Raw genomic sequence first — 15,088 nt, 5'->3', positions numbered from 1 at the left:
GAACTTGGATATAATAAATACTATCCTGTTTGAATTATTCAGTCTCCTTCTATGGTATTCGGAACTCTTAGAAGCGAAAAACAATCAGCAGCGTTTCTATGGAAAACTTGTACGCGAGTGGAAATAGTTGAACGATAACTGATAAATCAAAGAACACATTTGCATGAAATATTGCTAGTGAGTGAACTTTTCCATGCTTGATTACTATGCTAAGTAATAACACTGAACTGATATTTGGTTCATAATTATTAACTTAAAAACACGTTAAACTTAAGGTAAAACTGTGTTGAAGCCACAAGTGGCCGACTTAGAGCCACCACTTCGAATTTTCAACAGCACAAGACTCGGTAATAGTTAATGCGTAACCTGTGAAAATGCTATTTTATGTTTGTTGTGATGAAGCAAGACGTAGACCTGTTGAAGAAGGTAACCAAACTCATTGTTGTTAATAATCGTTTTTTACACAGAAAACTGAAACTACTCAACGTTTTGCGGAATTTGCACTTGTGCATACGACGTGGACTGACAGGTCTTTGGCCAACTTATTGAAAACGATAAACATTCATGAAAAAAAAAACTGTTCTTGTCTTCAACTTAGTCTTCATCTAGAGTAAAGTACCATTTGTTGCGGTCCTCTAACATTTCAATGCAAGTTTTGTGGTGCTGCACGTCAAGTCTATCAAAATGACCGTTTGCTTCCAATTTTACCTCTTATTCGAGTAGAATTGCTTGCCAGAGACCCATATTTTCAACCGGGGAAACAGGGAACAGCCTAAATCTGCAAATACGAAGGGTAGGGAACCAGTTCGTAGCGCGAATCGTTCAATTTTTCGGTCGTGTCGTGGGCAGACTGAGCGGGAGCGTTGTCTTGGTGAAAGATCACTAATTTGTGCAGCGGTTTATCTAATCGGGTCAATGATGTACCGTGACTGCAGGTAATTCCACGTAGCACTTTTTTCCGCGTACTTGTTAAAAAAAAAACTATTTTTCATCAGTAAATTTATTATGTGCATAGCGTAGTGCAGAAATTAGGTAAGTTTTAGTAAAATTTACTGTTGAAAAATGTGCTGCACGGAATTATCCGCAGTCACGGTACAACAATATTGTTCATTATTATTGAGCCTTGCAATTATGCATTTTATTGTTGGTATTATTGCATTGATATTTTCTAATATTTTTAAACTTTTTTTCTTTTATTTTCGATTGTAAGCACCTATTGAATTGCTATGAACTGCCCACGTTCTATTGATTCCATTCCTGGTCATTTTGTATGTTCAGTTTTCAGTTAGTTTTTGGGTTTGAAAAAATTCCTATTGTTTGATTTGCATTTTTTTTTTTTTGACCAAATGTTGCTTGGTTTTTTTGGGTGCTTTTTTATTTGAAAGATTTATAATTATTTGCCAATACTTTTTTTTTATGTAGAATCACGAATTACTTCAGTAGGATGATATATGTAAAAAAACAAGAATGGAGTTGAGCAGCAGAATGAGCGGTTTTAAATGCTTACAAATTTGTTACCACTGAACGGATTTTGTTCATTGATATCTGCAACAAGCAACTTTAGTTTATTACAACGTTTTTTCATGGAATTCAAAGCCAATTTGATTATAATTCAACCAATCGCGTACCCACAAAGACGCAATCCAAGTACAGACGACGCACGACTATGAAATGTTGTATCAGCGAACTATCAGCAGGGGAGGAGCCTAAATGAGAAAACCAAACATTTCTTTATCGTTTTCGATCCGCAATATTTTGGAAACTGGTAACATTAACTATTTTGAACAAATGATTTCAGGGCACTAAGAATTTTGGCGCCATTGCACAGTAGTACAGTTAGGCAATTTGGGCGGACCTCATGCCCGCCTATGCGGTTTTGTGGTTTTAGAGCTATAGTTTCTTGTCAGAAGTTGTTTTTATAGTAAGTACTTTATTTATGCGCAAAATAAAGTTGAGGTGGTTTGAAATCCATGAAATAAAACAAAACTAACATTTTTATTTGGAGAAATAATTGTGTATATTCTTCGGTGAAGTTGTAGATCACCTAATTTTAGACAACATTGGAAAGAATGAATCTATTAAATTGACCGACTTAGAGTAATTTCATATGGCTGGCTCAGGGCGGACCCAAAAAACTGTTTTTGCTCTCTTTCTTTCAGTTCAAATTGAATAACAAAGTTACCTTCGGTTGACCTTACAAGCTTAAATACCCATAGCCCTGGGGGTTGTATGAAATGACGTAGGACTAAATGTAAAAACTATATAAAAATCCGTGTTACAGAACGCTGATGATCGCACCATCGGTAGCATTGTATCTTTGCTCGACCGCGCATAATAAAGTTTGCTCTTCGCTGTGCCCTACAGTAGCTGTGCCAGCTAAATATTCTGCAGCGTACGGTGGTAACTGTTGCTGCCGAATGCAAAATAAAGGTAACATGTCCCACAGTGCCTGGAAGATGACTCGTATGCAGCTCTCGTTTCTCAATGGCGCGTAGCTTTAACAGCTATACTCCACTCGCTATTGTGTGACAAACTTCTTTTGTATCGAGTTCAACGTAGATTTTTGCCATTAGGGCGTGGCCACGCAGCTTAGAGAAAGACAAACAAACTAAAACACTTTGTTGAGTCAAAATATGTAGGCAGTGGAATTTATTCCGTCCATGTTATTGTTATCCGTGCTCGGGAAGCAAGCCAATAGCGAGGAAAATGTATGGGAAATCTTGACCTTGAAACTTTTCACCTTTTTTCACCATTAAGCAGTTAAACATTATATCAAACAATTGTTACACATTTTATCTACCCACTGACATATAAATGACTAAGATGCATAAAGTCGTTCGCTTGCTATAATCGTTTTAAATCTGACGCAACATTCGCCAGTTCATTTTCAATTTCACAAAACGTAATCTAGTATAGAAAACAAAGACGTAGTCCTACGTCAAAAGACGCAACTTCTGACGCAAAAATAATTTTTATTTTTCGAAAAATCATAACTTTTTTTTCTTGATTTCTCCATGATCGGATCGGTTGCATTGTTTAGGTAATCTTTTGTAGCTTTTATAAAAAAAAATAGATTTTTAGCAATGATCTTTTTCAGATGATTAAATTTTAATTTTTCTTTTAACTTTTTTCAAAAAATAAATAATTTTTTTCTAGAGTGTTTATTTTTTGGAAAGACAAAATTACACACTTTGCGGAAGACGTCACATCGATCAAACAAACCGTTTTGGCCCTAAAAATATTTGTAATCATCATGTAATATATTGAGATAAAATAATGAAAATGTTCAATTCTTGTTGAGTAATTTTAATCAGCAGCACCATCAGCAACAGCATTGCAGTTTTTCCTTGATTGCAATCGAAAAGAAATCGTGTACCGCTGCAATGATAGACTGCGAGAAACCAGCGGCGCTCTGCTTCGAAGATACTGTACGGTAATGTTGCTTCTACTAGCATATTTTCTTTCAAGACATCAGTTTTTATTGCGCTCCAAAAGTAGGTTTAAAGATTGTTCAAGAAAAGCTTGGCCCTCAAACTTCTGTATTTTGATCAATATCGACAATATTAATGACTAGAACGAACACAAACACAATTCAACATAGATAAATCTTTGAATAAACATCACTCGAAGGAAATCAACCAAAATTGCAGCCATACAGATTTTATTCGGGTGTTGAAGAAAATCGCCTGCAAAACAGATGCTAACTGCTTAAGCGAATTCCTTTCTTCAAGATCGTCATTCGAATATCATGACATTGCCTTTTCGAAAAATTGTTCCTGCACGTAAACCCTTGGACTTCTTCCGCAGAATATTCTTCGCACATAGGTATTTCTCTAACAGACTCTGATGCTGACTCCGAAGATTTGATCAGATTTACAATTCGTTTTTTAGCCAAACGGTATCCGCTTAGAGCCCTAGGTATGGAATAATTTTCAGTTATTCATTGGAAGCGACGATGTCTGCTTCTTCGGCATATTTCGGTAAAAAGTTTCGATTTTTGTTTTTGTCGATACATTTCTCGGTTTCAAACATAACTCTTCCATTTAACCAGGCTGAATTCGCGATCAGAAAACGAGCCTTCGTGCGTCTTCCACAATTTTTTAAATGTTGAAATCAAAAGTTTCAAGTGACTCGTGAAGGTAACACTGTCTGTATCAACACTGGGAAACCGTTGACGAACGAAACTAACCAAATTTCTTGATTTTCAACATGGTCACGTCTTCCATCGTAAACAGTCCAATAATATGTTTATTTCAATGCAATTCCAATCACTCAGAAAAATGCAACATATACTTGGGAAGTGCAGTTAGGCTTCTAAGTTTAAAGGTTTTTGGATTGGAGACTGGGTGACAGCTTTTATATACCTATTATTAAAACTAATAAATCAATTTATATCGAAAAATTATTTTTTTTCTTGCTACAACACCCTAACTAATTCGGATAGTTCGATAGTTTATGCATTGTTTTTTTTTTAATTTACGATTTTGCAGCTTTAAAATTTTTTATGTTTTGCTTTGAGTTATTATTTTGAAGACATGTAGTTATGGTTAATTTCGGTTATGAACTATTAGAAAATTATATATATATATATATATATATATATATATATATATATATATATATATATATATATATATATATATATATATATATATATATATATATATATATATATATATATATATATATATATATATATATATATATAGGTGAGATGTTGTTTACACTATTTTAAGTTCAATAGTATTTCCATATCTTAACACATTCCTGTTCTGAGTCTGGTGTACCAAACCAAAAATCGTTCGTAAAAACCCTTTTGAGATATATGCAAATGCCACGATTTCAAAAGCTTTTTTTTAAACTATCAATAATAATCAATCAATAATAAGTTGGAGCCAGAGTCATTTTCAATTGACAACCGTCAGGTGATATTGACGGTGTTAACCGTCGATTTCAATTGATGCACATTTGTTTCATTTTATAGTAGGTGCTTGGTTAGTAACATGGAAACTGCTCGAATGCTGTTGCATTGACATTTGCATTTGACGAGTTAAAATGCTTTGTTTTTTATCAACAGATTCTGTACGTTGCATTTGATGGGTTTCTCTAATTTATTTTAATAGGTATACAAGTTTGTGATTTTGAGTCCCTTACACATATTCTAGTTTTTTTTTACTAACTTCTCTAAAAATCGATTCGTCTTTGCATTCGAAATGTGAGACTCGATACTCACCTCATATAGAAAATCTATCATAACTTCGAATCGAAATACTCTTTTCCTCATCGTTTTTCTTGTCCCACGGAGACAGCTTAGCTAATGAGCAACAAAAACGGGGAACGATTCTCCCACAGTGATTACAGGCTGCAGCGTCAACACCACCAGCGGCAAACGAAGGGGGAGCTTGGGTGATAATTATCCGGTCTAATGATGCTGTGAAATATGCTGCCACCCTCGCGCTGCGTTCTGTTGAAACCTCGTAAATGGGTTGTTAAAGAGGATTGTCAACCGATAGCTGCTCTTGTTTGTTATGCTATTTTACCCCACGGAGCAAAGGGTTGTCGGTGAAGTGGTTTTAATTAACCTGTTGCTTGTCTAGAGGGGGGATTGTATTGTGAGTGTAATTAAAAACGACACTTTCAACAAGGGTGTGAACCAGATTGTTTGCAGAGGTTTTCTACTTAGAAAGCATGAAGAGGTCTTTTCGTAATGTACATAATTGACTTTTGTGCTGGTTTTGAGAGTTGATAAGATATGGTGAGAAACATGCTCCTACGATAGTGCAAATCAAATATTGTTTAATGAAATCAGCTGGAACCGAATCACAAACACTCAGTGGATAGCATTAGCTACATCAAATAGAAAACCCCAACTGGACCGCACATAAAGAAATAAATTTTCATATCATATTTCTAGAAACCTAATAAAAAACAACTATTCTGCTCTCCAGTGTACGAGCTTCTTCCGCACGTTAGTTTTTTATCAGCAACACATATGCTGCTATCCCTTATCCACATTACCTCCTACGGACCATTCTCAATGTATACTTTCTACGAGCTAGGATTTAGACAAAAAACAGTCCCAAGCTTCTTTTTTCCAGCGCTTTCTTTTTACGGCCGTGCCATTCGAAGGGTCGCGAGTGGGATGCGAAGCTGTTTGCGTGTAATATCCATTATCCGCCATCCTGATGGAACCTTGTTGCTGATCCCTTATCGTCCCACGAAGGGTAGAACACACTGAGAAATATAATTAAAATCATTTTTTGAGGCCGTTGTTTGCCATGCTTTTCATTTGTTGTTCTTTTATGTATGTGCAGGATATTGTTTCCTTTGTTCTATAGCTTTCTATGTTAGAGAAAGTTGGCCAGCCATATTCAATGTATGTTGTAAGCCGCATGAGCTTAAGTTGTCTAATCAAGGATGTCAAAATCTTACCGAGGATATGTTGTGGTTTGTTTCGAGCACGTTTCATTTTCGAACACCTTTCTTATCTTCGTGTTTATGGGAAGCGCCCGAATAAATGCAGCGGTTATCTTTAATGAGACTATTTCGATCATTCATGTCAAGTGTCACCCCATTTCATAGGACTTCCAATTAACGTGACATGTGAAAAATCACGCATCATACACAAATCACCGTTTTCCGTCACGGAATACGGACGCAGGCTGAAACCCCAAGCAACGATCCTAATTCGTACCAGCCGATGTACAATGTAAAACATGATTGATGATATCATCGGAATATTCTAATCATCGTCATCACCGCTTCCATTCCATTCGCACCTCCCTGAAGTGTTGCAGAATAGAAGTTCCTCGTCAGAGCGCGAAAGTAATTAAACAGATCCCCTAAATAGATCTACCAGCACCGTTCGCGTTCATCGACACCCTCGGGCCAACTGTTCGTTAGTAGATAAAAGCAATCCAACAGACTGGCCGTGCTAGCCGACGAACAGCATAAATTATGAAATCAAATCATCATTCATCATTATGATTATCCTTCTCGCCAAGTTTTCTCGCAGGTTGGGGAGCAGGCGTTCGGAATGTGTGCATCCATGCATAATTAATTTCGAATTTATAATTCCTTGCCCTCATTTAACGAGTCGATTTTCGTCACATTTGTCTGCCGACTTTCGTCATTGACGCGTCATCCATCGGTCGGAACAGGACTCTGTTTAAACAAGCCCGCGAACGACCGGTGTGATCTTTGATGAATAAATCCAATCTCGTTGCTCATTACTCATTCATACCAACGAATGCGTACCTACGACGGCTTCGAGCGGTGGGGTTGTGCATATGCATCCCGCCAGTTCACAGCAATGCCGATTGTCAATAAATATCGAAGAACATGCTACGCATTTTTGTCATTCTATATGATTAGCCAAATGAGTGATTTATTGTGACTGTATGACTCAATGTATCTTGGTAATCGGAGGGAGATTTTTGAATTCGATTGTGAATTATGGCAAGGTACGAACAGGATTGATAAACTGTGAACTCGCTCGAAAACAAAATTGGTTGTTTGTTTGTCTGTCTTGTTTGTCTTTTAACATTGTAAATGGCGTTGTATACGAAAAGCGATATATTTCTAAAAATATCAAATCGGGGCCCGCAATAATATATAAATGAAATAACAAGTCACAAAGGAAAATGTAGCCAACAGGGATAAAAATCATTGAACTATATTTTTTACAGTACAGTACAGTACAGTACACTTAAAAGTCTTCAGCAAAAACAAGGTGTCATAATTTATTCAGAGTAGTTCACTATGATTCAGGTTAAGGATAGTAACTCAGACTACAACAGTAAAAAATTATCAGTAAATAGTAAATATCCAATGGCAGAGTATAAACGAGTCTGTTTAAACCGCTTGAAACGAGCTTCGTAGTGGACGACATTCCAGAAACTGTGAATAAATACCATAAAATGATAAAAGTTAACCACTGGGAGGTAGATATAGAAGACATATCAGACAGTGTTGTGTCTCGCATATTGATGTATATTAAAATGAGACTTCACACTTGCGACGAAAGAACATTTGAAAGAATGAGCTAAACGAAGATAATTTCCTCCAAAAAAGGCGTAGATGTTCCATTCGCTTACAAAATCATTACATTGGTTTTATTGGATGTGCGTGGAACAATTTTTATTACTTATCTGCAAACAATAAGTACCAACAACACGTAAATTATGTGAACATATTTGAGCGTTTTTATGGTGAAATTTAAAAAAAAATGACCAAAATGGCTAAGTAGCAAGATTACAGCAGAAATAATTGCGTGTGTCCTAATACATAATATTTTCACTGAAAATCACAGTTTTGAGATTTTATTAGTAGTTATAACTCCAAATAAATCAGTCTCAAGGTTGGTAAACGGCTAAGCAGAACGTAGCAGTGGTACAACCCGTACTAGTTGGCATAAAATAGACCCCAGTGTGGTCCAGAGCATACTGCTCAGCAAATCCTATTCCTAACTCCACGGGATACCGACTGAGATTCGAGACCAAAGGACGATCGGTGAATCAATGGAAACTTGGTCTTGTGCTGTCAGGGAAGTGGGACTTGTTCTCTTTGGAGGGCAGCTTGTCTGAGCGTCTTTTCGCCAGGTCATGACTGACAGCTGAATTATGAAATGCGGTGTCTTGCCAGCTACACCCAAGACGGCAGCCCACAGTGGTTCCGTTTTCTAAGAAGGGTGGTCATAAATATTGTTTTCCTATGTCTCGAGTTCAAAACGTCAATCTAAGTGTATTTTCCAATGCTCAATTTGAAAATCACTTCTCTTTTGATGTATTTTCTATAGGTTCGTGGTCAAGAGTCATCCAAAAGTAGTGATATATTTTACCAACTTTGTTTTTCTTAACCTTCTTTTTCTTAAACTTTTATTGTTCGTTGCCAGAAATTTCATGAGTGTATACATATAAAAGAAATGTGTTTTTCTATATGTATTTGTAAATTAAGGAATTGTTTTGTTCACAACATTTATTTTATATGGCACAATATATATTTAGGAAATTACAATGAACAAAATAATATAATCACAATATGTTATCAAAATGGATGGAATAAAAAATTTTCTGCGTTCTTCTAACCACGAAGAGGAACTGTTTTCTTCTCGGTGGTGTTATCATAGTTCGATAATAAAAGATGTGGCATATCCTTTTATGCAGCTGCGCTTTGTTCTATTAGATTATTTTCAATGAACTGATAATCGGGTGCAAATGTAATGTATTCGAGCATGAATCCTACCAGATTTTCAAGTTCAAATTTTAATTATATGCATTTTGGGAAATGTAACCTAAGCAATGACCCTAGAAATATGTTGACGCCAAACTGTATTCGTCGAAAAAGGGGTAAAAAATATTACCGCAAAAAAAAAACACCCAAAAATAAATCAAACACGAAGAAGACATCCCAAAAATGACCGATTTGTATTCACTTCTCACAAACTAATCGGCCGGTCTCGGCAGCCAAATCGTGTTTAGGACAAATGAACGATGCCTAACGAACATTTTGATATATTGCACTTACATAAATTCGTTTAAGAACATTGTTGAATTGACATATGAAAATATATTCGTGATATCTGTTTATATCAAAATATTCCTATTTAACCATTGGCTTAGTCGATGACAACACAATACAACATTCTGAAAACCACTAGAAAAGGCTCAACATTTCTTGTTTTTGAACCTCCATATCAAAAAAACAATTTGGAGAACTTAAATTCACTTAAAGGGGAGAAATTGCACTGAACCTAAAAACATACTTTTTTCAGCTGTTTAAAAGTGAAAACTACGCGCACTTCCAAACCTCACAGTTAACAATTCCTCCGTAATACAATACAATAATTGATGTCATTGATAGCTTCAGACTACGAAGGATGCTGAGAGATGAAGAAATACCAAAATAAAGAAACTAGATTTTTGGCTTTATGAACTATGGGGGAACCACAGTGCAGCCCCGTCACGAGACTCAGCATCGCGGCCCTAGTAAGGCAGCATGTCAAAACAAATATACTAAGAACAATCTACAGATCAATGCGAACTGGAACTATTTGTATAAACCTAGGCAAGCGAAAAAGGACAAAGATTGAATACTTGGCACTTGGAATGTTGGGAACCTGCTCGAACCGGCATGCGTGGTTGTCTTGCCCAGAGAGTTGTGTAGGTAGCAGCTATACAAGAGGTGCGTTGGTCAAAATGCGGAGAACGTGAATCTTGGGCGGTAGAACCGCGTCAAGTACCACATCTACCACAGAGAGGAACCGGGTGTCGGTTTTGTGCCACTAGGGAATCAAATCTATTGAGTACCAAGGGCAAAAAAGCAAAGGCTTGGTGCAACATTCCGATTCGGAACTCGAGCTTTTGTTTATTGTACACAAACTTCGCAGCCAACTGTTACAGTGTGCAGAACAATTGCGGGGCTGTTAACAGTCTCTCCCGAACCGGGACTCAAAACTAACAACGACTGACTTATTAGGCCAGCATTGTACCTGGGGACCAGCTGGAAGGGTTAAGGGCAGATTCATCAAATTCAGCCTTAACAACGTGTACGCGTCGTCGACAAACGATAAAACCGACGACATGAAGGAGGAGTTCTACGAGTTCTTTGAGAAAATGTATGGAGAGTGGCCACAACACGACTTAAAGATCGTCGTCGGGTATACGAGTGCGCAAGTCGGACCGGAGGAGGAATTCTTTCGCCCCGTTATTGGTAGAAAAAGCATCCACTCCATCACCAGGAATAATGGTTTGCGGCTAGTGAACTTCGCTACTAGCACGCCAAGTTTTCAAAATTATTGAATGTGGCCAAATCAACCATCACCAATGTGATAAAAGTGTTTGAAGAACGTTCGTCGAACCCCAACCTTTTCGTCCGAGATGTGTCAAGCAAGCTGGGAGTGTCGTCTACAACTATGAACCGAACTGTCAAACGAGCTGGACTGTCGACTTACACAAAAGTGGTAACTCCAAAACGTCAAGATAATCAAAACAAGTCGGCCAAACAACGATCGCTAAAGCTGTGCGTGAAGATGCTGACGAAGTTTACCTGCGTGGTACAGGATGATGAAACCTACGTCAAGACAGACATCAAACAGCTTTTCAACATTTTCATCGCAGAAAGCTCTGTCAACGAGGAAACGTACTGCCCATAATCGCATATTTGTAACATTTGCAAAATTGGTTGTTCGAGCAAATCGCACTTTTATATTTTGACCTTAAATGCTTTGTTCTCAATAAATTCTTGCAAATAGGCACTTCAACTAAACTTCGTATCATGAAGAAAGCACTACTTTACACTCTGTATACAATAATTTTGAAGTCAAATTGGTTGAAATTTCTGCAATGTTACATTTAGGCCGTCACTTTCAAGCTACTATTGGAATATATCACAGGGAAAATGAAGTTTTTCATGTATTCAACAAGCATGAGCTGAAGATCAGAAACGGATCACCTGTGGTTGGTTACCGGACCAGAAAAACTTCCGAGTTCCAAAGGATGCAGATGTGGATTTGGATGGTAGCTTTTTTGAGAAAAATGTTTAAAAAGTTAAGTAGTGTGACAATTATGCGGTTATTTTCGCTATGTGACAAAACAACTTGGTATTTTTTACGACTTTTTTCACACAAACATAAGCATATTTTTTCAGATGTAAAAAGTATCTACTTTTCTAATCATTTCCCAATAAAAAGCACAAAATCCATAAAATGTCGAATGTTACAATTATTCGATTACAGACAGCGTAGGTGTGCGGGAAAAACGTATGTTGCATTTCCTCAAGCAACACGGTTGTTCCGTTCTATTTCGGCCAGATTTGGCATCTTGTCATTACGGAAAAGAAGGCCATATAGTTGTATGCCGCGAACTACGTCCAGGTGGTGCTGAAGGATATGAACATGAACCCTCCTAATACACTAGATCTCCGCCCTATAAAAAACTGGGCTATCGTCAAGCGGAACTTTGATAAGACACGAAAGACAGGTCGGTGTTAAGTCAGACCGGACCAAGTCGCAAAATTGAAAAAAACGAGTTAACGATACAGATGGATACAGATTTTCTTAAGCTACATCACACAACAATCAGATTTTATTTATCTCTAAAACAGCAGAATTAACAGCATGATTTTTGTCTGCATGACCAATGAAAAGCGATCACAGTGTTCAGTCAGAATGGACCAAGTGTTTATTTTCAAGGAGACTGCCTTCGGTCAGCTATTGATAAAAGCGAACGAACAGAAGAATTTTCAAGCGTTTTTCCAGATTTCTTTGTATCAGAGAACTCTTTCACTCACCCCCCATCGGAATCTGTAAAGTTTCACGCACTGCCGTGGTTTTGGATGTGTTTTTGGACCGTTTATAGCTGTCACTAACATGACCTGATATCATGCCTTATAGTGTGCAGACAAAGTGAACCATGTGTTAAGCAGAAAAAAGTTGAAATTATCGGAATTTACAGCATCGGTTTAAAGTCAACATAAATGAATTTCAACACTATCAGGAAACTTATCGGAATGCTTTATTGCCCGTTAGGCAAAAAAGTATACTTTACCAGTAAATGAGGAAAAAGTACATGGTCCACTCTGATTGAACACGTAAATGAGAAACGTTAGGCATTTGTGTGGGTGAAACAACATTCCACAATTTCTAAACGTGACAGAAATTCCAGTACCAAAACACGAGGAAACCATCCAGTCCATCATCAATTCTACGGCAATTTTGGCCAAAGTTGCAGAGAAAGTGGATGATTACGAATAACCTAATTGAGTAAATTAACCATATTTTTGTTCCATTAAAACATTCCGCTCCTATCAGTGGTGGGCACCATTCCGCTAATTCGCTAATTAGCGACGCTAAAATTCAGTTAGCGATTTAGCGATTTCGCTAATTTTTGACCTGGTTAGCGAAACTGTTAGCGTCGCTAAAATTTTGGCCTTCGAAACGCTAATCGCTAATTCGCTAAATTTTGTGGAGAAGCGACAATAGAAATATTTAGAAAAACTGGGAATTGCTGATGGCTCTTGTCAGTTTTTTTACCCTAGAATGGAGTTCCAGTTATCGCACAAGCCACAGGAGCATTTTGAAAACAAGCACAAGGTCTAGATTGAATTTTTGGCACACCAAGAACTTTGATGAATTGCAATGCGCTTGAAATTATGACAACTTTGGTTCTATTTTTTCGATTCAGATAATAATTGAATTTTCATGAAAACATTCCTAAGAGTATCTATTTTCAATGCAAGCTAAATAACTTTTGTTATTCTTGTTTTTTCAAAATCAAATATGAATACCGTTTCGTGAAAAAGTAATTGTTTTCGTTTATTTAACCAAAACAGATCAAATTGGTCCAAATCTTACAAAACATGAGCAATAAATATAGCGATATGACTATTTACATATTATTAAGTTAGCGATTAGCGATTAGCGAAAGTTCCGCTAATGTGGGTTTAGCGTTTAGCGTTTAGCGATTATCGAGCTAAATTTTCCGGTTAGCGACTTAGCGATAAGCGTCGCTAAATTTTCGGTTAGCGGTGCCCACCACTGGCTCCTATGATTGATTTGTTGAAACAAACACAGTTTGAAGTTTATTCAAACTATTTTCAATAATTGTTGATGTCGCAGAAGCTAACCATGTAGATTAAAAACTTTTTGACTGTTCGACGATCAATGGGCTTAAATTATTTGTTCAATTGTTCAGTCATAATGGACCAAGTCATTAATGATTCTTCTTTGGTTCAATCAAAGTGGACCAAGTACATTTAATCAGTTACAAACCTGTCCTTTTTGAGCTCATGGCACTCCTTTTTTTCAATTGTCACATTGCATAATACAGATAGAAGGTTACTCCAACTTATAACATCAAAACTGCGCAAAAATATTGAAAACTTCAACATTCCCAGAGCAACAAACTTCAAACTCGCTTTTCTCGAGATGATCAAAATATATCTTGGTCCAGTCTGACTTAACACCGACCATGTTGTCAACGAAATGCAGTTTAAGGCTAACTGGCATTCTGCGGCGAACAAAGCGACTATGAAGGCTGTATAAAACTTGATAGAAGGGGTCAAGAGAAAGGTCCTGCAATTCGCATTCGCTAAACAGGAAGATTGGGTCAATATTTTTCTTTTATTCTGTACAAATTGAACTGGACAATGAAAAATGATTTGATTTTAAATGAAAATACCTATACACATTTTTATTTGAATAATTTTTGTCCGTAACATCCTTTAACGAAGTGAGCTGCGTGGTAAAAAGACATATTGCAGCAAGGAACTGTGCTTATTACGGATTGCGTAGCCAGCTCAGGTCCTGCTTCCGGGCCTACAGATCCGCACGAAATTTGCGCTCTACAGGACGCTGATCTTCCTAGTGGCACTCTACAGACATGAATCGTGGACGTGGAAGAAGGCCGATCGGTGAGCGCTCGGGGTCAACGAGCGTAAAATCCTGCGATCAATACTCGGTGTAAACAAGAAAAATGAGTGTACCGCAGGCGCATAAATTCTCAGCTGTACTACAAAGTGACAACTAAAAATTTGGAACTTGTTTTCTACAGCTGTTGACAGGCGGAAAAGGCGGAAGAACTTAAAGAAAAACTGATTAATTTCTCATCATGAAGACACATCCATTATGAACTAATAAAAAATATTGAACATTTGAGAAAGGTCCGTCCTCCCAACGAAGTTGTCTTATGATGCCAAAACAAGAGCGTTGTACGGCCTTCAAGACCGCTTTTTGATTGCATCTCTTGATTCTACCGATCAACTGTTCGCAATTCATTGATCTCCAGGTATTTTTGCACCGAAGGAACTCAAAATCCCAAATAAATCTTCGATTGGACGAAACTGAGGTGTATTTGTTGGGTTGCGTATTTTGGGTACAAATGGAGTCGAGTGGTTGTTAAAAAACGTTTGTGGTTTTTTTGACGTGCTGTGATGGTATTTTCTCTGGCCAAAACATATACTTTTCATCTCTATGGTATTTTGGAAGGAATAGCCAAATTACTAGGCTTGAACCATGATTTGACAAGAATGAAAAAGTACTTTTCTGTCCACTACTCCGGCCGGTCTTCCATTACCTTTCTGGCGAATTATA

At 37.2% G+C, this 15,088-nt stretch overlaps 1 long non-coding RNA gene across 1 annotated transcript in view; it reads left to right on the top strand.

Annotated features, from left to right (window-relative positions):
• LOC129726549 (uncharacterized) overlaps positions 1-15,088 on the top strand; it is a 174,147-nt gene that overhangs the window by 84,933 nt on the left and 74,126 nt on the right. The gene's annotated exons all lie outside the window — the stretch shown is intronic.

The sequence above is a fragment of the Wyeomyia smithii genome, chromosome 3 (assembly GCF_029784165.1).
Source record: "Wyeomyia smithii strain HCP4-BCI-WySm-NY-G18 chromosome 3, ASM2978416v1, whole genome shotgun sequence".
NCBI classification, from domain to species: domain Eukaryota; kingdom Metazoa; phylum Arthropoda; class Insecta; order Diptera; family Culicidae; genus Wyeomyia; species Wyeomyia smithii.
Note: the sequence above shows the minus strand (reverse complement) of the source record. Positions and strands in the feature narration are given on the sequence as shown.